General features: G+C 39.1%; 1 protein-coding gene across 1 annotated transcript in view; it reads left to right on the top strand.

Annotated features, from left to right (window-relative positions):
• KANK4 (KN motif and ankyrin repeat domains 4) overlaps nucleotides 1–25,407 on the top strand; it is a 419,388-nt gene that overhangs the window by 172,765 nt on the left and 221,216 nt on the right. The window lies entirely within an intron of this gene.

The raw sequence follows: 25,407 nt of genomic DNA, 5'->3' as shown, positions 1-25,407 counted from the left end.
TAGGAGGGGCAGGCTCACCCATGAGTCGCGCCACTCGTGCCTCAAGCTGGCGTAGAGGATTAGTGACCGAACGCTGGATCTCCCTACGCACCACAGCTAGGACCATTCATAGGGTGAGAGTTGGCCCTCCTCCGCCCACACTTGCAAGGGGGGATGAGCCCCATCCGCTGCAGCACTTCCACCCGAAGGTGGCACAGGCCCAATGGAGGAGGAGGTCCCAGGCTGGGCACCAGACCTGCTGGTGCCAGGTGCCATCGCCAGCTGAGGGGGGACAGGTGGGTCCGCTGGGAACGGCCTTCCCATATGTTCTATATTTAGGAGGATTTAATGACAATATGGGTTGGTAACAGCCAACAGCATTCCAAATTAGTTGTAACAGCATGCAGTAGTATTCCCATTAACCCATTACACCAGAGTTCCAACAGTTGAACAGCAAGCATAACACATACATATATAGAACAACAGTGGACATTCCAACAGCATGCAGGATTAATTGGTGGCAACAGGCCACCAAGATTGTGGTATTTGAACAGGGCACATGCATCAAAGTAAATGCAGATATTTATAAACCAATAGGACATATGTCCCAACAAATGTTTTGAGATTAGACATACCCATTGAGATGTGGAATTGCATTGTTTATGCACATACAGTAGGGTGTAAAAAGATACCTCCATTAACAACTTATATATACTTATAGTTTACAGTACATTCCTACTGACTGCAGGTATATATCCCCTACATGTATTGTTATACTAGGCAATGTCCGTTAAATTGTGAAATGGGTTTTGCTAGTTCTTTATATACCTGACCTGTATCTGACATACAAACTGTCCAGGATACAGATGTTACTGCTACGTATTTATATATTTATATTTATATTTATATATCTACATATCTAGATGTGTTCAGGTGACATTATCAGTTATATTTTAACAGCCCCCTACATTTCTAGCAGCACGCTGACATTTCTGGGGAACACAATAACAAGCTACTCATGTGCCAGATTAACCTGTATATGCCGGCCATGAACCAATAGTTGAGGACTGTATGTATGCTTAACAGCTACTGGCACTCCCTTCATCCACTTTATGTGGGCCTACCCAAGTGTGGGTTGACAGTGCTTAATACAACAGTACTATTTCTATAATGCAAGAGTACAACAACATATCAAAGAAAGTGACACGGGCACACTCCAGGAATTATACCTTTATTAATTACATAACACACTTTTCTAGAGGCTCTCTCATTTATTTGATATAACAGTTCATGCAGAAGACTTATTCAAGATGTATTATACCTTTATTAATGGGTTACAACACTCTTTTTCAGGCTCTCTCACTTATTTTATATAACAGTACATGCATAGAAATTATTCAAGACTTTTTAAACCTTTGTTAATGGGTTACAACACTTTTTTTCAGGCTCTCTCACTTATTTTATATAACAATACATGTAGAATAATTACTAACCTGCCTGGTGGTGCAGCCTTAGCAGCCTATCTGCATAGGCTTGCTGATTCGCAGCACGGACACCTGCAGCTGTGAAGTAAATGAAGTGATATTGAGACATACCTATCCATAATATAGACTACAATAGCAATTCTTACATACTTCATTCCATGGCTACCTACTCAGTAGTGGGGCATTTTCCATCCCACGGGCCTCCTGTATCCACTGGTTCAGTTGGTCCTCCTTGCGTCTCTTCAGGTCTGAGTAGTGGTGTCTGACCTGCTCGCCAGTCCGAGGGAAGCCTGTGGCACTGGTGAGATCATGAGCTAGACAGTTCCAGGCTTCCGCTTTGTATTGGGTGCCCTGAAACTGGCCCTGCAGGAGTCTCTCCTCATGATAATGGATGAGGAGCCAAACCATTACTTTTGACTCATCAATGCCTCAACGTTGCGCTCGAAATCAAGAGCCCTCTCCAACACCGGCCATGCTGACTGCAGATTATGGCAAGTATTCCCACCTATGGAGCTTAAATATGCCTCATTTCCCACACTTATCTGTGATTGGCCGGTTTTGAAAAAACTCAGCTGAAAGCACACCTGCTTAGCAATGGGTAAACTTCCATTGATATGTATGTGTGTGTTGAAAGTGCATGCATATGAAAAGTTGTCATGGCTTAGTGGTTCAGTACTGTGATTATGGTGCACAGTATCCCGGGTTCGAGGCCTGTCATTGCTTTTTATTTTACTACTGGCCAGACCGGCTAGGAAGTGTGGCTGTGTTTAGCCGACTTTGCTCAACTTTGCCCAATGTTGCTCTACGTTGCTCTACTGTGCTCTACCTTGCCCGACATTGCTCGACGTTGCCCGGTGTTGCTCGACATTGCACTAGTTAGCACGATGCGCAGCTACACGCAAACATGTTCTGTTTGCACTGGTTTGCACGATGCTTAGCTCCGCGCAAAGCTATTGCACTAGTTAAAGCAGTGCTAAGCTATGAGCAATTATACTTAAATGTGCTTAATACTGGTAAACTTTGCTTAGCAGTGATTCACATTGCTTAAGATACGTTACTTATGCATTCATCAGTATGCATAACCATTTCACCTTCTGATATATATATATATATATATATATATATATATATATATATATATATATATATGTATATGTATATAAAATTCATTCACTACTACATAGGCCATTTCAATGCTTTTTACTAAAATTTAAATGATAAATGTCAGGAATTATTTTTATATACAGATTTCCAACAGAAAATAGAAAGGGGAGTGGTGGGACTCGAACCGGGAATGCCTCCTTTTTGTGCAAAGGCTCTACCACTACGCTATTGCCATTTTGCTTAATTTGCAAATAAGTTTCTTATTATCCTCTTCGATGTCTAAACTGCTAACTGTAGCTAAGCAATGGGCAAACCCGCGCAAACACGCGCAAATACGGGCAGCTATATCAGGAATAATAAAAAAAAATAAAAGTTTTACATTTTATAATTGTAGAAGGGTTTAGAATGTGGGGGAGTGTAGTGTTGGGTATGTACACATTTGAACGGACTCGCTCATGTCAGTTGACATTTCCCAATTGAGAGACTTGTAGGGGCGTGGATTTTTGGACTGCTCGGCAGTCCGACACGCCCCCTGCACTCGTGCATGCTCTGTGTTAGTGTAGAGTTGAGGCAGCGCGCCCTCATTAATATGCATGGCACGCTGCCATCTTACTCTCAGACTGGCGTTTCCATGTAAGACTAATTTAGTCTTACACTGAGGATTCGTGAATCTTGGGGATGGATATTTAAAAGGGAGATTACAGATGTGCAGCATTTCATAGTTTGTTGCAATGCAGGAATGTAGATTTCAAAGGGAGAATAAAATTAGTTGCCCCTACTTTTCTGTATTTTCTTTTTATAGTGGGGGGGATAATAAATTCATATAATTTATTTTTTGCAGTTCTCACAAAAGCTACCCAGTGTTTCACCTTAACTTAGATGACAGATTGTCTGTTACCACTTTCCCCATAATTTCATTTCTGGTGTCTGTGTGGCAATATTGTGGCTGTATATTTAAATACATACATGTGTGTGTGTGTGTGTGTGTGTGTGTGTGTGTGTGTCTGTGTGTATCTCTAAATATATGTGTGTGTATGTATGTATGTATATATAAATATACACATACATACATACATACACACACACACATACACACACACACACATATATATATATATATATATATATATATATATATATATATATATATACACACTTTACACTGTAGATGTGACACCCAACCCCATATGTAAAAATAGGAAAAAGATGCTGTGGATAGATAGATATATAAATATCTACACACACGCACACACACACACACACACACATATATATATGTATATATATATATATATATATATATATATATATATATATATATATATATATATATATATATATAGATATAATATGTACACAGGAAACACACACACACATATGTGTGTCTATGTACATTTGTGTATAGATGCAAATATAGATATTGAATCATCAAAGACTGTTGCTGATGTCCTTGAAATATTTAAAAGTTTTTAGATTTTTATTGTTTTCTCTCTCTCTTTCCCTGAGAATGCAGATGCTAAGTTGTATTATTCATTATGGTCTATTTATAGGTTCATAGGTAGGTACTAGGCTATCGGCCCAAGAGCCTAAGTAAGCCTAGCCAACAAGGTTCCCTGGCTTACGCCACCAAAGAAAGTTATTTTCCTGTGCCCCTGTCGAGCAGAGCCACAGAAGTGATCCCAAGGATGTAGTTCCTATTTTCCATCCACTAATGAGGAACTTTGCTTGACATAGATGGGTAGCTTATTCCAGAGTATGGGAAGTCTCTGGGACAGGAATCTATCCCTCCAACATGTCCTGTGTATTGTGGCGACAAGGTTTAGGTCCCTAGAGCATGTAGCTTGGAGGGATTGGGATTTCTTTAGGTGTAGCATGTCCAACAGCTCTGGGTTTGACATAGTTTTATATGTTAGGCAGAGATCTCCTCGGAGTAGGTGATATGCTACAGAGTAAAGCTGGAGTTTTCTGAGACGGTCAGTGTAGGGCATATGTTTGAGGCCAGTAATCCTCTTTGTGACGTACTTCTGTGGCCTTTCCAGCTGCTGCAGATGTCCTGTGAGGTACATTCCAAAAGGGGAATTGTACTCTATAAAGGGTCTAATGAGTGTCGAGTAGAGGGGAGCAATGACCTCTTTTTTCCTAGATGAGAACCCTTTGTGATGAGGTGTGCCACGTAGAAGGATTTCCTGACTACTGTGGTGATGTGATTATCAAAGGAGAGACTACTGTTCACCCGGGTCCCCAGGTCTCTTATCACACATTCGACGTTAAGTAGACTGCCACCTATGTGGTAGTTCATGGATACAGAGTTTTTACCAAAGGGGATGACAATGCACTTTTTGGCATTGAGCTTGAGGCCATGATTCTGACACCAGGCATCTGTCTCAGTGAGGCCCTTCTGTAGGATGTCCACATCATTTGGGGACTCAACGATGGCTCCTAGTTTGCAATCATCTGTGAAATTCGTTAGCCAAAGGCCATTTGAGTTAGCCTGTACTTTAGAGAAGTAGATACCAAACGGGAGAGGTCCCAGAACTGAACCCTGTAGTACTCCACTTGTCACTGGTTTGAAGTCAGATTTGGAGTCTGCAACTTTTACAGTGTCGGTTATGTCAGTGAGCCAATTGGCAACCCATCTTGTGACATAGGGATTTATACCGAGTTTAGTGAGTTTAGCTATAATTCCAGAATGGGGGATGGTGTTGAAAGCCTTGGCGAGGTCAAGATAGGCTGTGTGAACCTCCTTACCCTCATCTACAGCTTTGGTGACTGCCTCAAAGAAGTCGATGAGGTTCAGGAGGCATGATCTGCCTTTCACAAACCTGAATTGGGTGGGGCCTAGAGTTTGGAGGTTACCAATGTCTTTGTTTATGAGTTCCATGATGATACGTTCCATGGCCTTACAGACCAGGCTCGTCAGGCTAATAGGGTGATAGTTCCCGGGATCAGTGGTGGCTCCCCCTTTGTGGAGTGAGATAACTGTTGCTGTGCACCATTCAGTGGGCACAAAGCCTGATGTGAGACTATGATTGAAGATGGTGCTTAGGTGGGGAGCCAGTTTGTTCTGAAGTTCGTGTAAAATGCAGCCTGGGATGTTGTCCAGTCCCATGGATGCTGTGTTTTTGGCTTTAGAGAGTGCAGCTTTTATCTGTGTAGTTGTGATTACAGGGACTGTGCATTCTTCCTGTATAGATGTTGGCCCTTTAGGGGGTGAGAGGGGCGTAAAGTTAGCACTGAACCTATCTGCCAGGACGTTGGCAATAGTTGGTTCTGTAATTTTCATGCCATTGTGCTGTAACTCAGAGCAGATATGGGTGTTGCCACTGAGATTCTTGACATAGCTATAAAATGTTTTGTGGTTGTCCCTAGAATCAGTGGTGATTTTGTTTTTGTAGCTAGCTTTGGAGGATCTTATAAGGGATCTCAGCTTCTTACTGAGGCTGACCAGCGAACTCCTCCACTCATGGGATTTTACTCTCTTCTGCAACAGTTTCGTCCTTCTGTTGTAGAATTTTTTTATGGCAGGGGACCACCAGATTGGCTTCCTTTTTGTGGAGGAAAGCATCTTGGTTCTGTTTGGGAAAGCACAATCCATGCACTCGTGTAAGTGCTTATAAAGTGTATATGTGTAGGATTTAGCAGTCGTAACTGTATTGTCATTCTGCATGGGTGTCATGAAGTTCGCCACTTCTGTCTTAAGAAGCATGAAGTTGGCTTTGGAGAAATTTTTTACCATGATTTCTTTAATGGGGAGTGGGGGCAGGATGTGGATATCTAGGGTGATTAGCTTATGGTCGGATATGACCAACGATGAGTTGACTTTAGGTGTGGAACACCGGTCACTTATGTTGGTAATGAGTAGGTCTAGGATATTTTTGCTCCTGGTGGGAGTGTGGATAAGCTGATCCAGGGCATTGGAATTTATGAATTCCAGAAAGCTTTGAGCGAAGGAGTTAGTACAAGAGCAGTTTTCCCAGTTAATGGTGGGGTAGTTGAAATCGCCCATTATTAGGGTGTTTGGTTGACCCCTAATATTTTCCAGTATATCATGAAAAGAGGAGTGGGAATCCTGGGGCATGGTGGGGGATCTGTAGCAAGCTACAATTTGGATTGCAGTTTTACCCAGAGATAGTTGCACTTGGATAACCTTGGATGCATTATGCTGAGCAGCTAGTCTGGAGGTGTGGATATCCTTAATGAATATGGACACACCTCCACCTTTGGTGTTCTGGTCCAGGTTAGGTGGCCAAAAAGTGTGGTATGAGTTATAGCCTGGTAATGCAGGGGTGCTCTCTGTAGCCTTGAACCAGGTCTCAGCCACTGCACATATATCAATGTTCTCCATTTTAAGGAGTGCCTCGAGAGAGTGCATTTTGAGATTTAGACTTCTAGTCACAGAGGCAAATTTGTCATTTGAACCTTGCCTAAAAAGGCACTATATGGGGCAGCAAGAGCCTTAGCCAGTATCCAGAATTCCAGGGGTGACAGGTGCAGGCCATCTCTGACAAAACATTGTGGTCTGTCAAGCATGTCGTCCCAGGCAGACAGATACTGGACCCCTTAGAATGACACTAGAAGCTTAGCCAATTGTTGAAGTCAATCATTTTGTCCTTGTACTGCAGTATCATTCTGAGTGATGGCAGGATGCTACTCAGGCTAGGGTCATACATGCCTGGGCTACAAGATCGGAGAGCTCTTCCATGTCTCTTTTCATGTAGTTCAGGGAGGTACAGCTTAGGTCATTCACACCAACACGGACAATGACAGAGTCATATTTGTATTTGTTGTGGAGTGACCTGAGTGCGTGCATTATGTTGCGGATCCTGGCACCTGACAGGCAGCTGACAGTAACCTTCTCCTTGTTTAGCCTGGTGAGTAGGACATCAGTGTGTCTGACTATAGAGTCACCTATGACTAGTGTGTTGGGTACATTGTTTTGCCTTATGGGCTGTGGTTGAGTGGCACACTGAGTCTGTGGGCTATGTGTTATTTGGGTTGTGTTGGGGGGGTGGAGGTTGCTTGTGTTTCTGCTTTGGAGGTCTATGTTGCTTGAGCAGATTATTATTGAAAGACTCCGCAAATGTTTTTGTGTTTCTATGTGTGGATTTTGGTGCTGTAGGTTTAGTGGGAATATGTGATGAGTGTGGTGAAGTGCAAGTGATTACCTTCTCCTCTTGACTGTCACGTTCAGTCTTGGTTGAAGAGAGTTTTACCTCCAGTTTGGCTAGATAAATTAATCTCTCACAGGCTGTGGTGTTGGGTGGTAGGAGGAGAGGGTTGTCTGTGTACATGAGGCAATTGCTACATTGCCCCAAGATGCCCAGATTCATCACGTAGACAGGAGAGAACACTGGGAGCTGAGCCTTGGACATGCCTGAATAAAAAACTACTTTCCTCTAGATAAGTGAGGAAAGTAAGTGTAAGAGCTGTTTTCTCTAAGCAAGTGAGGAAAGTACATATAAAAACTGTTTTCCTCTAGGTAAAGAGGAAGGTTGAGTGCTGTAGTAATTTGTAGCTTATTTAGTGCTAACAACAAGTTCTCAACAAGTGCTGAGCAGGAATAAGCAAATTCAAGTGCTAAAACGAAGAATTTGTACCTGGATCTTGTGGTAGATAGGCTACCTAGTGCTTATCACTCCCACTGATAAGCTAGAATGCTTTTAAACCAGAAAGTTGAAAGAGATGGAAAAACAGCCCAAACGGCCAATAAACTACAATTTCTGGGCCAGAAACCACTCTTGTGGTCGATAGGCTACCTAGTGCTTACCACTCGGAGTGATAAGCTAGAAGGCTTCCATCCAACACAGAAAGTCTTGGGGGGCTCAGAAGCTTACAAACAGTCCTGGATACAACAAATCTGTATCTGGACTAGACTAGTTACAGGAAAGGTGGGAAACAAGCACAAGCACAGGCTTTTAAACCAGAAATTGAAAGAGATGGAGAAACTGCCAAACGGCCAATAAACTACAATTTCTGGGCCAGAAACCACTCTTGTGGTAGATAGGCTACCTAGTGCTTACCACTCCCACTGATAAGCTAGAAGGCTTCCCTCCAACACAGAAAGGCTTGGGGGGCTCAGAAGCTTACAACAGTCCTGGATATAGGAAATCTGTATCTGGATAAGATTAGTTACAGGAAAGGCAGGAAACAAGCTTAGAAAAACACTTTTTTTTTTGGAAAGTGGAAAGGGAGAAAGGAGAAACAGAGGATAATTCAAAATTAAGGACCTGTAGCTTGCCCTTCACAAATGTTCTCTCTGTATTAGGTAGAATGAGCTAGTGACACTAAACTGGAATAGAGCTGGGATAGCGCTGAACAGATGGGACTGGTAGGAGTGTCTGAAGTCAAAATATGATCTCACTGTACACGGTTGAGTGAGCAAACGAAATAGACCCAGGAGGAGTGTTCAAATACACATTTACAGGAGGGGCGGGCAATTTCAAAACTACCAAGATTAATACCAAAACAAGAACAGGGACGGTGGGTGGGAAACTAACTGCAGAGACAGAGAGAGACCACTGTAGTCTATGAAACAATTAAATAGAAAAATAAATAACTACAGAGAGACTCAGACACAATATTCCATGAAACAATTAAATAGACAGAAAAATAAAATGCAGTACAATCTTTAACTCTGCAAGTTTGTACTTAACTCAGCTAGTAATGCAGTTGATTGTAGGTATGTAGCAAAAGCCAAACAACTCAGGTATTGAGCAGTAATAAAGTCAAAGATATGTGGTTCACTTATAAATACTTCTAATGCTTCTAATATCGATACTGCAATATTTAGGCCAAGATACATTAACACCTACACTAAGTGAACATGATCTGTGTTCAAGAACATCCCTACCACAGTTTTTGTGCTTTCTAGTCACTCAGAAAGATTCCACTAAGTGTGGATGTAGTCTTCTCTTTGTGGTAACCTTTATGAATCCCTCTCAATATTTAAGACTGCAAGAATATTCGTAAGAAAACTAAGATTAGGAGGAAGAGGGTGTGAATTATACTTGTATTGTCTGTTCACTCAGAACAGTGTACAGTTGGGGTACACTTAGTGTAGGTGCTAATGAATCCCAGGGTTTGTTTTCTTCCTTTGAACTTTTATTGTATTTTGTTTGTTTATTTATTTATTTGTTTATTGTTATTTGTTTACTGGGAAAGTCAGACTGGGTAAGGAACCATTTTCAGCGTACACCTAGGGAGAAAAGCTCCATAGTTTACAAATTATAACAGTAGGTTATTATCACAAACGATACAATATACAACGGTAAGGGAAGAATATAAACATCATACAAATCTATAGTGAATATACAAGATAAATCCAATTGAGATAAATATGTATTAAAGAAAAAGAAAAATATAAAAGTTTAATGTAAAATAAGTATGAAAAGAAAAGTAAAAAAATGGTAGTATTGGTGGCAGAAGGTAAAGATTTCCCATTGCAGTCACACAAGAGAAGGCATTTTGAGATGGGAGTGGTAAAACATAGAAGGGTTAAGTAACAGAGTTGTAAGCCAATATAGGCCAGTACAGGAATCAGAAATATTATAGGTATGAGACAGATTAAATATGGGAGTTAGCATAAAGAATATGAGGACATGTGGAAAAAAAGAGACATTTTGATATTAGCCTGTTGTGGTACAGGGACAGAGCCTAGAGTTGGAAAGGAATTATTTTAGTAAAGGCTTAAATGAATAAATGTTACATAATGACCTGTCAGGGATTGGGATGGAGTTCCAAAATTTGTCCAGACAGTTGGAATATAATCCGTGCCCTAAAGATTTTTTTGGTTTATAAATTACAAATAGTTGTAAACTGAGTGAAGGAGTCAATTTGGAAGTTAATGGTGGAGGAAATGGCTAATAGTTCGGTAGGAGGAAACACTGCATATTATTTTGTGTGCAGTAGTTGTGTGAATGCTAAGTGGTGGGGTAATACAAGCAAGTTTAATAATTTAAGTACAGAGCAGTGATGAATATGATAGAGCTGATTGCCTGCAAATTTTGCAACTTTATTATAGCATTGTTCTAGTCTGGATTTTAAAGTGTACTGTAGATTGGTCAAGATGGGAGAACCATAAAAAAGAGAAGGTAAAAGATGTGTGTTGGCTAGAGTTGTTCTAGTTGGGTTTGTAAGAAATTTATATAATGCATACCTAGTTTTTGGTGAGGGTTTGTTTCATACAGTTTGGTATGTGGAAACCAAACTTTAGGTTTTCATTTATTGTCTCACATAGAAGTCAGTGTCAGTATTGTATAGAGAAGTTGGTTATTTTTGTGGGTATGAGATTTAGGGTAATTAAAAGTAGATTTTTTTGGGGGGAGCAATTCAGCAGAAGTTGATACTTAGGGGTTGGAGGATGGCAAAATACACAAGGTAAAAGGTTTAATTCTCACCTTTGAAGGGAGATTGGCTAGGCTTAAAATCACCTGCAAGGGCAGCTTGCCTAGTTCTTAGCTATGAACAAAAGTCAGGCGTTATATATGCAAAAATGAATAACACATGCAACTTATCCATCCATCCACAATCCATTTTCCCATTTTTGCACATAGGGTCATGGTGTCACTTCAACAGTGACAATATGTACTTCAAATTATTTAAATACATTGAGACATGTTTTCCGTAATAGATATAAGAAAACATAAAAACAATGCATAAATGTTTACCTAAATGGTAAATGTAGCTCTTCTAAAACCCTTAAGATAATTAGTTGAAACAAGGTCTGGTTAAACCATACACTTTTCAATTATTCCTGAATTTAAATGTACACATAAACATTGTCTTCACATGTCTAAATGAAGTTGCTGATTTTTTTCTGAAGCTTCCCTATCTGTGACAGAGATTAAGTATATTCTTCTAAAGTAAAAGTCTCTTATGCCTCTTCTGTTAAAGATACCTGACAACAAGCATTCATCATTTGACTATTTGTAATATCTGTCAGATGCTGCAGGATATAGCAGGTAAGCTTCCTTACTATTTTATGTACTAGTGTCCCCAGGTACAATGAGCTGCATAAACAATCTCTTCAGTTTTACAGTTCATAAAAGAACTAAATTTATAACCCATTTCACTTCCCACGTGCACAGATTTACTACCCATTCACGTTTGTTTTTCATGCAGCACAGTGATCTCATTTAAAGCTGACAGAAGATGCCATGCTTCGATGGATTTAATATATTTTAACAACTCTTCCCCAAATTTTGTATTACTTTTGTAAATAATATTTGCCCTATGTTTTCATATTTAAATAGCCCTGACTCAGAGCCTGTGATGGTTGTGAATGTTATGACAATCTACCTGTATGATGAAAGAACTAATTCTCATGTTTTACATTACCAATACGCAGCATGCTGATTTGTTTGTTTTTGACATGTATATTTGTTTGTTAGTTATCAATATTTTTAAGTCAGTATTTGGGCATCAGAAGTAAACATTCCAAGAAAAAGAGCATTATAATGAATACTGGTGAACAGTGCCAACTCACCATTTCAGGTTGTTATTTCTTCAGCTGATGCAGTGATACTATGAAAATTAAAAATAAAAATGTTAAAATAATTAAATAAAGTCATGTCTGGCTAGATAGCTTGTTCCAGAGCCAAGAAAACTGCCTTTTCAGCAAGATGGAAGGAAGTTTTGCTTCCAAGTCTTTCTGAAAAGTTTATCAACCTAATCAGTGCACTTACATACTTGTAGAATTGATATGTTGCTTCCATTTAACTCATATTTCCATATCCTTGCGTATCTCAGGTAATGTTACGCTTTGCTTTTGAAGTTTTCATTGTGCTTGATTCAGTAGTTTTTCAGATGGGTCTCTGCTTCAGTTATCGCATTTGGCTATATTGGCAGTCGTACACTGACTATTCTAGTACCAAGGGTATTTTGCTGCATTATACAACATTTATAAAAATAGGCATTGAATGCAGATATTAAATTAGCTAAACTGGATGCTTTTAGCTGAAGTATAGTTATCCCCAAGTTTTCCATTCAGCAGATAACTAAATTAATATGAACTTGTTCTTATTAAAATACTGCCAGCAAGTCTGTTAAAAAGTTTTCATTAATAACAAGTAGTAGAGCCATTTGTGGACTATCTTCATTGGAAAACTGTTCTAGTCATGGGTAAATGCTTTTTTAATCATGTTGGAGCTATGATTTGTTTTATTTATTTACTCTTTGTTGACAAGGCTAGTTCCTCTAGGCCAGTGTCCTCTTTTCAGGAGAGACCCAAGGTGGTATTCATAGTGACTAGGGGAATTTGGCCATGGCACCAGATAACTTCTCCTGCTTTCTTAGACTGCTTGGTGGCACCAGAAGTTTGCCAACAGGGTCAAAGAATTCCAAGATGGAAGAGGAAAAGAGAGCAGGCTAAGACTGGAGCTGTAGAAAATGCCATTTTGCTTCAAACCAAATCAGTAGCAGAGGAGTTGGTCATTACAGAATTGGAGGAGGAGGACTGGAAACTCATGTGCTGAATATCAATAGAGAAGTGAGCTGGAGTATAACAGATTTTGCACTGGGCAAAATATTGGAGGATGTGCCAACTAATGATTTGATAAAGTGATGTAGTTTGACTGAGATTACTGAAAGACGTTTGGGGTATGCTCAGCCAGTACTCAGCCAGTAGAGATGCCTGTTTTAAGGGCATACCACTGCAACAGGCTATTATATAGCATGTGAAAAGAAATTTATAATATGTTGTCAAAAATAATCAAAAGAGAAGACTATGGACAAGAATTAAAGCAAAACAATGATACTGTTAATAGATATGAAATCATAGAAAAAGTTATTTTACCTTTAGGGTTTAAGGTACAAGATATAGAAGCACTAATCCATTTAGGGGAACAATATATTTGTGAAGTAACCTTTGAAACTTTTACTTTACTAGAAAAAATTATGCATGAAGCAGAACAAAAATGTTTTTATCACCCTGGAGTGAATATATTTTTTCAGTGTTTAGGACTGCAATTAAGAAATAAAATAAAAAGTGTAATTCAGAAGGTCTGACATGTTTGGACAGGGGGAGGGGAAATGAGGATAATAATAGATTTGCACGAGGGAAATATAGAACACAGTTCAAATGTAATAATTACACATGGAAAAAGGGAGCAATGAGTTATAGGGATTAACCCAAAGCATGCTTTGCATGGGAATAAATTGCACCTGATGCAGAACTGCAATAAAAGATGTGGTCAATTAGGGGAAGTAGGACATACTACTAAGACTACTAAGAAATGTAAACCTAAGTACAGAAAATGTTTTACTTTTGGTTTAACTGCCTTATATTAGAAAAAGAAAGGTTAGAAGAAGGAGAAGGAGAATGAGGCAGGAAATGTTTTATAAAGTGGAAATCATCAGTAGCAAATTGATGTATGGGTAAGAGTACCCATGTATGAATACGCAAAAAAACTAACACCCAAAGGGTGATGAAGCATACTGGTTTCAGCATAAAGCCTTCATCAGTGCTGTGTAACAATTAAAGTTACAATAATTTTATATATATATATATATATATATATATATATATATATATATATATACACACACACACACACACACACACACACACACACACACACACACACACACACACACACACACACATCACAATCAAATAGTGCACCACACAATTATCCAATCACAATTGTTCATTGAGTCATGGAGAAAATAGGTCACCCAATGTGATTATACACATTTTTTTCTTTATAATCCAAAAGGGAATGTAAATTTTCTGAAAAAGTGTTTGGTTTATATATTCTGTCTATAACTAAATCTAAACCTAACAGTAGGATGTAATACCTGATGTTTGTGTAAAGCATTTGTATTTCTATGACATTTGATATCACTCATATGTTCTGATATTCTGAGTTTAAACGGGCGAGAAGTTTGCCCAACATAAAAGGAAGGATAGGTACAGTTTACCAATTAAATCACCGAGTCACTACTACAATTTCCAAACACTCTTATATCATATACTTTAGGACAATTGAATGACATGAATGAGTTTTGTTTATGGACCATACTGCAAAATCTGCAGTGTCCACATGGGAAACTACCCATTACTGGGCCACCCAATAATGTAGTTTGCAAACGTTTATATACCATCTTGCCCTTTTTGTAATGGTTAAACCAGCCCCCAATTTTTTTTTCCTTTTCTATATCCAAACCTGCATCTGGAAGGCAAAACTGAGATAGTCTCTCCTCCATGTAGAGATTATCCCAATGTTTGTGTATAATCTCTTGTAGCTGTCTGGTGTTCCCCCAAATCCCATGATAAATCTAGAATGAGAGTCAGATCTAGAACTTTTATCTTTATATAAAAGGGTCCGTTGTCTATTAATTTCATGGACCTTCTTCATGGCTGTATCAACATCATATTTCTGATAACCTCAATCATAGAATCTGTGGGCCATATCACCTGTTTAAACATTATAACTTTCCGTAGTAGAGATTATTCATTTTAGTCTCAAAAATTGAGACTTAGGAATATTTTTAATAACATGGGGGGGGGGGTGGCAACTGGAGGCATATAGCAAATTCTTAAACTTGAGATATTTCCTATAAACATTGCTACTTAGTGTACCATCTTCTAGTACTTTCACCTCTACATCTAAGGAAGTCACACTCTCCTGATGATAATTCAATGTAAATTTAATTCCTCATTTGTTTTTGTTGAGATATTCAATACACAAAATTAAATAATTCTCATCTCTCCTCCATATTAGCCAACAATCATCTAAATAATGACGCCAGATATCTATTTCCCCCCAAAATGAGTTGTGGTTCATGTCATTGATTAAATGATGTTCAGCATAACCCATGAACAAGTCTGCGTAGTTGGGAGCAAAAGACACTCCCATCATAGTACCCTTGAGTTGTAAATAACAGACATTGTCAAAATAAAAAACATTTTTATTGAGCATGTGCTTTGTTAAGTACAAAGGAAATGTATTAAACCCCGGTAGATAAAGGGGGACTTGAGAAAGCCAACAGTCCAGTGCCAATAAACCAGCCCAATGTGGGATATTTGTATAAAGTGCACTGACATCTGAAGTGCACAATATCCAGCCCTTTTCCAACTGTATGTTGTTTAAAATGTTTAGAAATTGTGTAGTATCTTGAATCCGTGCTCTAACATTTGTCAACAACGGTTTCAAATATTTAGTCAAGTATTCAGATAGAGGTTTTGTTAAGGAGCCTTGTGCCAACACTATGGGCCTACCCAGAGGTTTTTCATAATTTTTATGTATTTTGGTTGGCATATAAAAAATTTGTTTGGCAGAATTCACTACCATAAGATGGTATTTGTCATGCTTAGATATAATGCCTTCTTCACAAGCCAAAGTTAAAAAAATTGTCAGTTTCAGCTTTGAAAATATTAGTGGGATCCAAATCCATAAGTTGATTGTTGATCTGAAAGTTGACAAATGGCTTCATTATGATACATATGCCAACCCCAGATGACTACTGCTCATTTTTCGAATATTAAAAAAGCAGAAAATTTTCAGGACAATATTACTAGAGAGGAACATATGGCTTTATGTAGTTTGAGTAAGAACAAGGATGTAATTATTAACCAGGCGGATAAAAGGTGGAGCAGTGGTCACATTTTTTATTACTGATTTTTATTTTTAGTATTAGGTTCCTTGATCTGCTGTAACATCTGGTGAAATGTTAAAGTTATAGTCTTTGAATTATGTCAGGATCAGACATTCCCTTTTAGACCATTCAGAGGTTACTTCTCAGTAACTTACAAGAAACAGAATGTAATGGCAATTACTGAGCCTTTCATCATTGTATTCATTAATGAGTCAGATTAATGAAGTGTGTGAAATAGCCCATTGAGCTCCCTGGAGTGACTACATATGCTTTTTAGAATTAGCTGTGCTGCAGGATATGGTTTCCTGACTTTGATAAATACACATTGGTCAAAGTTTAAATTGCTGCCCACAGTAGATATGGGCCCTTTAGCGGGTGAGAAGTGGGTAAAGTTAGCACTGAACCCATCTGCCAGGATGTTGGCAATATCAGTTCTGTAATTTTTGTGCCGTTATGCTGTAACTCAGAGCAGGTCTGGGTGTTGCCATTGAGATTCTTGACATAGCTATAGAATGTTTTGTGGTTGCCCTTAGAATCAGTGGTGATTTTGTTTTCATAGTTAGGTTTGGAGGATCTTATAAGGGATCTCAGCTTCTTACTGAGGCTGACCAGGGAGAACCTCCACTCATGGTATTTTACTCACTTTTGCAACAGTTTCTTCCTTCTCTTGTAGAGTTTATTTATGGCAGGGGACCACCAGATTTACTTCCTTTTTCTTGGAGGATAATGTATTGGTTCTTTTTGGGTTGCATGATCCATTCACTCATGTAAGTGCTTATAGAGTGCATTTGTGTAGGATTCAGCAGCCGTAACTGTATTGTCCATCTGCATGGGTGTCATGAAGTTCACCACTTCTGTCTTACGAAGCATAAAGTTGGCTTTGGAGACATTTTTTACCTTGGTTTCCTTAATGGTGGGTGCAGGGTGGATGCAGGTATATAGGGTGATTAGCTTATGGTCAGACCTGACCAATGAGGAGTTGACTTCAGGTGTTGGTAATGACTAGGTCTAGGATATTGTTGCCCCTGGTGGGGGTGTGGATAAGTTGATCCAGGGCATTGGAATTTATGAATTCCAGAAAGCGTTGAGTGAAGGAGTTGGTACATGAGTAGTTTTCCCAGTTAATGGTGGGGTAGTTGAAATCGCCCATTATTAGGGTGTTTGGTTGTACCCTAATATTTTCCAGTATATCAAAAAAAGAGGACTGGGAATCCTGGGGCATGGTGGGGGATCGGTAGCAGGCTACAATTTGGATTGCAGTTTTGCCCAGAGTTAGTTGCACTTGGATCGGATGCATTATGCTGCACAACTAGCCTGGAGGGGTGGATATCCTTAATGAATATGGACACACCTCCGCCTTTGATTTTCTAGCCCAGGTTAGATGGCCGAAAATTGTGGTATGAGTTATAGCCTGGTAATGCAGGGGTGCTCTCTAGAGCCTTGAACCAGGCCTCAGTCACTTTTGAATTTTACATACCAAAGGGCACACGTGTTCTAGTAACTTTTTGTTTTTCAATTATGCACCTTTGAGTCCTAAATGTTTACTGTGTGCGTGTGGGAAGGGGGGGTTCTGTCATACTTCCACACACTCCTAGACTAATGATTAGAGCCTGCAACATTGGGTGGAGGGAACCACTGGCCACCAGGAATAGCACTTGTGCCTGACCAGCATGATACAGGGATTGGGTGGAACACTAGATACCAGGGATACTTGTTTAAATGTTTTTGGGTCAGGAGAGAATGTTAGGCAGCAGGACATATGATGTATGCAACTCTAATATCTGGCATTAACTGACTGACAGAAATCTTCTGTGAATTATAAGAGCAGGAAAGGAGATATTGGTGATGTTTAGATATGGGGTCTGTGGTGTATGTGTGTTTGATTGTGTGTAGTGTGTGAGAGAGAGTGAATAGATGGGTGCTCTGCTTATGAGACAGCCACCAGCACTAACTGCCACAGGAAGCACTGATCTACACTTCATGATAGCCAACTAAACTCAGAGACGTGCAAATTAACCCCTTATGAGGTTTTCCTCATTGTGGCTATTGCAGCTCTGAAACACAAAATGCTGCATCTTGTTGGTAATAAGGCCTTGTTACCACTGACTTCACAGCCCAGGTTAGAAATTTTAATGACGCCTTGAACTATTGTTTTTAACTAGGTTAGAAACTTGAAATATCAGTGGAGTTCAGCTCTCTGTTATGTCAGTAATGCCACAAAAATGCACTGCAGATTTGGACAAAACTGCATTTGTGACAGTTGGTACCCCATAGCAGGTGAAGCATAAATCTGCCATCCAAGTGTTTTATCCCATGAAGTTCTGAATTGCTAAAAGAGTTCAGTATAGACACCTGAAAGTCTGGTTTTATGGAACCCTAATTTCTAATGTCATGTCAATCTGTGTCTAATAAATGTTTGAAACAACTTATTTTGGCCTTGAGTGAAGGACAGTGTTTTTCATAAAATGTTGCCTGTCACATCTGATTTACTTTTCTTGATGTCCAAATTGAATTGGAGTGTAATGCAGTCAGGTCTGAACTTATCATCCTACTGTAAACACTGTATTTTTGGAGTTGTTTTACGGACAATGGCTAGTGGTTGGCTTATTGATGATACATTTATTATCATTAATTACTGTTACTTAACCTCTTTGCTTAATTGCAAATGGTGATGAGTCTGTAAATGGTATTTATACAAATACCAGTACTATGAAACAAATGTAGTCTCAGCCACCTCCTACAAATCTGAAAGAAAGCTTTCTTTGCAGGATGGCAAACCCTTCCTCCCCCCACACCTCTCATATGTTGGGGAACTCCCACCTTCCCAACTTATAGATGCCAACTCCACAGCCACATGATTGTGAAGGAAAAAGGCAAGCTCCATGTTTGCTAAAAGCTGCTTTTAGCAGATTTGCTTTACTTTATCAGTACTTGCAGAAAGAGTTCTCAAACAGTTGTTACATTCATACTTGTCCTTGCTGTAGTCTGTAATTTCAGCTCTGACATCCCCAGCACCTGTCTACCTTACCCCACCCCATGGACCAGAGCCCCATAAGTGGAAATATATACCTAATGTTGGAGCGGGCAGAGTGGATGTCAGGACATCCTAGTATAACACCAACGTGACAGCTATCAGCTTTTTTTGTTATGAATTCACTGTTCCATGAAATAAATGATACGTGTATAAAATACACATGCCACTGGACTAGAGGTTTTTGTTTCAACCCAAAACTGATAGCCCTAGGCCAAACACACACTAGCCTTTATCCAGTGAGAAGGTGAGGCCAGAATAATACTGCCCAGTAACTAACCACCACCCCAGGTGCCTCCTCTCAGATCAAATTTGCTAATTAAACCTACGTCTCCTGGGTTACCTTCAAGAGTTTGTTCCTTTCCACCACACAGGCATCATCTTACTACATTTCAGTTGTTTTCCTACTGACAGAAAACTGAATTTTTGTTGCTTATTGCTTTATCATTCGGGGATTGCACTATTTTGATTAAACTGCATCGTACCATTGTCGGTACCCACTGCTTCTTTTCCACCTCGTTCATGCCCATTATTTTTATTTAGGCACTTTGTAGCTTTTCATTTGTTTTCAGAGGCAATGCTCTTAGTGTTATGTTATGCTTTTATCAGTGGTAGCTGTAGATTCTTTTCACATGTCCTTACAGGCTCATAGGTTCATAGGTAGATACTAGGCTAATGACCACTGGGGCCTTTATAAGCCTAGCCATGCAACCCAGATTTATCCTACAAGTTATTGTGCTTTAGAGGTTAAAGTAAGGGGTGTATGTTAGTTACGGCATGATTTAATCGCTGCCTCTGTCCTTCAGAGACATAGGTCTACCAGGGCTGAATTTATGATTTCCCATCCATTGGTAGAAGTTGTGTTTGAATAGGGTTGGGAAAGGGCTCTGCTTAACATTGATTGGAAGCCTATTCCAGAGAATGGGGATTCTCTGAAATAAATACCCGTTCAAATCCTTAGATCTAGTAGTTCTGGTCCTATTTGTTTTGTGGGTATGCAAAGGGTCCATCATAGCAGAATTCAAGGATTCTGTGCATGCCAGGCATAAATCATTTTTCCACAGTCTATAACTAAATGTCTGCGTAATACATCCTTAATGATTTTTAGCAACTGTATGGTATATCAGTTTGGAGTAATTGCATTACACGTCCTGGATGATTTACATGTACACATCTTGAAGATCCTTACAGCTTATTCAGTGTAAACCTCTGGATTTGCATGCATATATTTAGGTTTTACTTGCTTTACACACACAAACACACACACACACACACACACACACACACACACACACACACACACACACACACACACACACACATATACACATTTTTCTGCCTTGGGACCTGGTTTGTTGCTGAAAAGGGGCTTCAGACTTCAATTTGATCAGGAAATAGGATCAGTATGTTGGGGGAGGCTTGTCAGGATTAACTGCAAGTCATTTGTGATTGGCAGTCATGTGTAATTACAAATGGACAATTTGTTTTTGGGTTAAAGAATGAGATTGTGGTGTCTCAAAGAATTCCCTTTACTGTTAGGCATAGCTGTTTCAGAGTTAGTATTCCTAAGTAACAGTGCATGTAGGGAGGAGGATGAATCCCCCTGGAAAAAACATAGTTGCCGTTTCAGTCAGTGTCAGTTCAGTGGTTAATGATTCCACTTCTGACAGCTCTCCTGGACTCAAATGAATGCAGTTTCAGTGAACAGCTTATTGTCTTTTATTACTTTTTTTAACTGCAGTTGGCTAAAAGCTGCTTTACTTGCATTGTGCAGGTTCAGTGTGTGCTGTAGTGTGCTTTTTATACTACTTTGCAACTGTGCACTTAGTATGTATAAGTTAAGGAGGTATATGTGAGTGTCGCATATCCTCTACTCAGAGGCGATCTCTGTTTAACATACAAGGCCATGTCAAACCCAGAGCTGTTGGACATGCTACACTTAAAGAAATCCCAATCCCTCAGAGCCACATGCTCCAGGGATCTAAACCTTGTCATCACAATGAACAAAACATGCTGGAGGGATAGGTTCCTTAGCCAGAGACTCCCCAGACTCTGGAATAGACTGCCCATACATGTCAAGCAGACCGCCTCTTTGGCCCTCTTCAGAAGGAATCTTGACGATTGGATGGGAGATAGGAAATTCACCCTGGGGATCATGTCAGTCACCCTGCTAGACAAGGGTCTAGGGAAGTAAATATTGTGGGAAGAAATAGCCAGGGGATTGTTATAGCTAGGCTTGTATAGGCCCTAGGGCCAATAGCCTAGTACCACCTATGAACCTATGAACTTATGAACCTATGTAGATTGGTGTTGTTTAAAACTTTGTCATGGAACCTTTGTTGGGGGTCTCCTTTTAAGTCTAATACAGCAGTGACCTTTCTTTTTAGGGTTCTGAAGTAGAAGCCAACTGTCTTCACAAAGCTTTTTGCAGTGTCTTGTGGGTTAGAGTATGTTCTACCACTATTACCATCCTGAGTGTTATCTGTAAGTATCCTTGTTTACTTATATAATACTTTATTATATTCTTCCAATTTATTTGCAGTCTTAATCTTAAAGGAGAACTTGGTTGAGTAGATGGCCCTTGTTAATACAGTGTAAGCTACGCTAAGACTAGTTTTAATTTTTTTAATTTTTAATTTTTGAAGATAGGCAGCATTTTGTAGGATAAGTAAATAAGGGTGATATTTTCTCTTTACTGTAGAAGCTGTCTGTTATATAGTTTCATCACAGAATTATTTTTCTTAAAGCTCCCACTATGTTTGTGCATAATGGAGACATGTTTTATGGGGCAGCTATTCAATTAATAAGAGAATTTATTAAAACTGACAGTACATCTCAACTTCTTTGCTTAAAAGGTCATGACAAAGCCAATAATAATGGGGAATCAAATTTTAAATATTACTCTGATTTGCTTAAAAGTTAATAGAATAACAGGTTTTAGACCAATGTGGATTTTCTGAGCAATAAGAAATATGGCACCGTAATGTGTGGCATTACTGGCTAAATGTAATCCTCAATGATTTAGTATAACATAAAAAACTTTGCAAGGGATAGGGTAAATATCAGGCAAAATCAAGGACAGTTGAAAAGTATAATTATGGATATTTGAGGTCTGATCCCAAAGACAGCATTAATTTTGGTGTAGTCACCATGAAAGGAATCCTGCAATGTGAAGGCACTGCATATGAGAAGATCCTTTGTTTTAATGGAAAAAGTTACTGTACCATAGTCTGATTTGATGAGCCAAAAGGTAATTTTAGAGTCTGAGCAACACAGTATATTGGTCAAAGTAAAATCCAGAATGTTTTTATTCTTGGGCCTAGCTGGATTTTTAACCTGTAGTTCAACAAATTAGTATTGACAAAACCAAAGAGGTACTGGACATATTTTATTACTGGAAGTGTAGGTTACCACATCAGTTTCAGGGTAGTTAAAGTCACCAATACTGTTTGTATTATTTTAATTACTAGTTTCTCTAAGTGAGTAAGGCATTTTTTTATGTTTTTTTTTATTTAGTTACTGCTTTAATACCATGCTTAGCCAGCTTTTCATATTACAACTCCATGACAATTGTCCACATTGACAATACTCCCCTATGACGTTCTGGATTTGGGAACTTATGTGGACAGTGACCTAACTTTTGTCCAACATGTGTCTATTGCTATAAGAAAGTACTTCTATACTGCACAACTTATAAACAAAGGGATTGTGTCTAGATCTAGGGATGTCATTGTCCCCTTTACTCAGCCCTCATCAGACAAGTCATCGAATATAATGCCCCCTTTGGCATGTCTGTCCAGACTCATGCAACAACTAGAATGCTTTCAGAGATAATTTACTTAAAGGATAAATGGCCTAAATAACATGTCCTACATGGATCGACTCAAAGTCTTGTCACTAAACTTTGTGTCCTAGAGACTACTAAAAGGCTACCTGTGTTTGGCACACAAGGCATCCTCTGACTCATTACTGATGGGTTTACTGCACATCAACAAGTCAAATGGCATCAGAAATACTCAGTATAGGGATAACATCAACAAAATGGTTTGGAGGGACAGGTATATTTCACAGTAGATACCGCTGCAATAGAACAGATGCCTTATCCACACAAAAAGTTCATCCCTGTCCATTTTCAAGTGCAAGTTAGATCTATGGATGGAAAACAGAAAATTTACCCCAGGACTGCCCCCTGTACTACTAATGGACAGAGGCAGCTCCTAAGTTATATCTTTGCAAATTTAGGAACAGCAATCAGTATTTTTATATCAAATTAGTAACCCAGTATATTTAAAGAAGTAATGCAGCATCGTATTGGAAAAAATAAGAGGTACTTTATTATGTGGGACAAAAGTTAAGGCAGTTAGGGATATTTATTGATTGATTTATTTATTTATTTTACAGTTTGTTTACTGGGATAGTCCACTGGGCTAAGAAGAGCCCGTTTTCAATGGAGTCCGGGGGAGAAAAGCTCCATGAACAACAATATAATATGAAGACAATGCATTTACATTTATGTAATACTATTGAAGAATGATGGTATTACACAACATGACAAAAAATCCACAATTACAGTGAAAAGACAGTCAAAAAAGCAAAAGGTAAAAATTATACACACACACACACACACACACACACACACACACACATAATCAATTATAATTAGAAAAATCCATTGGTGCATATTCCTGTTGGATTTGTTACAATGTGAAGTAACACAGAGTTGACATAACAGTTCTACATGAAATCTTAGCAGAGTTAAAGTAGGGTAAGGGGATAAAAGGTGTTAATTGTTGAATGTAAGAAGGGTGGGACAATAAGAAAAAAAGTAGAGCCAGAGCAGGAGTAAATGAGAAAAATGAAGATGGTGGTAGTCAGAGAAGCTCAGTATGGTGAAGAGAAGGGAGAAGTAAAGGAGTGTGAGAAATGGGTAAAAAGAGGCGGGTCATGTGGGATGAGAGCAGGAACATTCCCAGAGGGTTCCGAGATGGGAATGAAGCAGGGTCTTAAAGGTAGAGCGGTTGTCTGTAGTATGAATAAGAGGTGGCAGGGAGTTCCAGAGGTGACCTAGGGAAAAGGATAATAGGTGTTTGCCTGGAGGACGAGCAGGCTTGTGCAGTTCAAGCAAATTCTGGTTATTGGATCTTAGAAGTCTGTTGGGTAGGTGCATTTTGAAGGAGGAGGCAAGGGAGGGGCAGATGGAGGGATTAAAGATGAGTTTATGGGCATGAGTAAGTTGAATGTAGGTAAGATGGTTGGGAAGTTCGAACCAATTTAGTTTGTGTAGGACATTGCAGTGGTGGGAGGAGGATTTATAGCCGGTAGCAAACGTAGAAATTTTGTTATAACAGGAGGATAACTTTGTTTTTAGAGAAGATTGAAGGTTAGTAAGAAGTGGGGCACCATATAGGAGAGAAGGAATGAGGAAGGTGTTAGAGAGTACAAGTTTAGTAGTAGGGGGGATATAGCGGTTATAAAGCATGCCTAGTTTCTGGTGAGTTTTCTTAATATTCGTTAATAGGTGAGTATCAAATTTTAACTGTTCATCAATAAGGACTCCTAGAAGCTTTACATGGGAGGCTACCTCAAGAGAGGCATTGTTTTGATTAGTAATGGAGAATGAGTTCTTGTCTATAATGGTACTTTTTGAAGGGGAAAGTAACATAATTTTAGTTTTTGATATTCCATAAAATTAGTGAAATGATCAATCAATACATAAGAATTCATGCTCTCTCAGTGTGGATTTCAGTTGTGTCATCTGTATTTGAATGCAAAACTGCATTTTCAGCTCCACTATCCAGGAATGCCCTATTGTAGTACTTTCCCATGGATTTTGCATTCATGTTGCACCTAATTGTGTCCTTTTACAGTCATGCCATTCTTTCATCCATTTGCAGGCAGCAGAAAATAATTGACAGACATATATAATAATGACTGCTATAAAACCAGGGAAAATAAAATTAGACTAGCAGATCTGGAAGTAGAAATATCCATTTTGTTTGTTTGAATGATGTGTGCATATTGTCAGAAAACATAGTATTAACATATTCAATGACTAATGTTTGGTTATATGGTTCAGATCCATGTGAAGTTATAAAATGCCACCTGAATCTCCAGATTATGCATGTATCAATTCAGGAACCTACCAGCTGGAAATCAGCAGTTTCAATGAGTTCCATTCCCATGAAATTGCTCTGCTGAAGAACACTTTCAACA

Source organism: Protopterus annectens, chromosome 10.part0 (genome assembly GCF_019279795.1).
Source record: "Protopterus annectens isolate FY-2018-M chromosome 10.part0, PAN1.0, whole genome shotgun sequence".
NCBI classification, from domain to species: Eukaryota; Metazoa; Chordata; order Ceratodontiformes; family Protopteridae; genus Protopterus; species Protopterus annectens.
The sequence above is the reverse complement of the archived record's forward strand: the minus strand, read 5'-3'. Positions and strand labels throughout refer to the sequence as shown.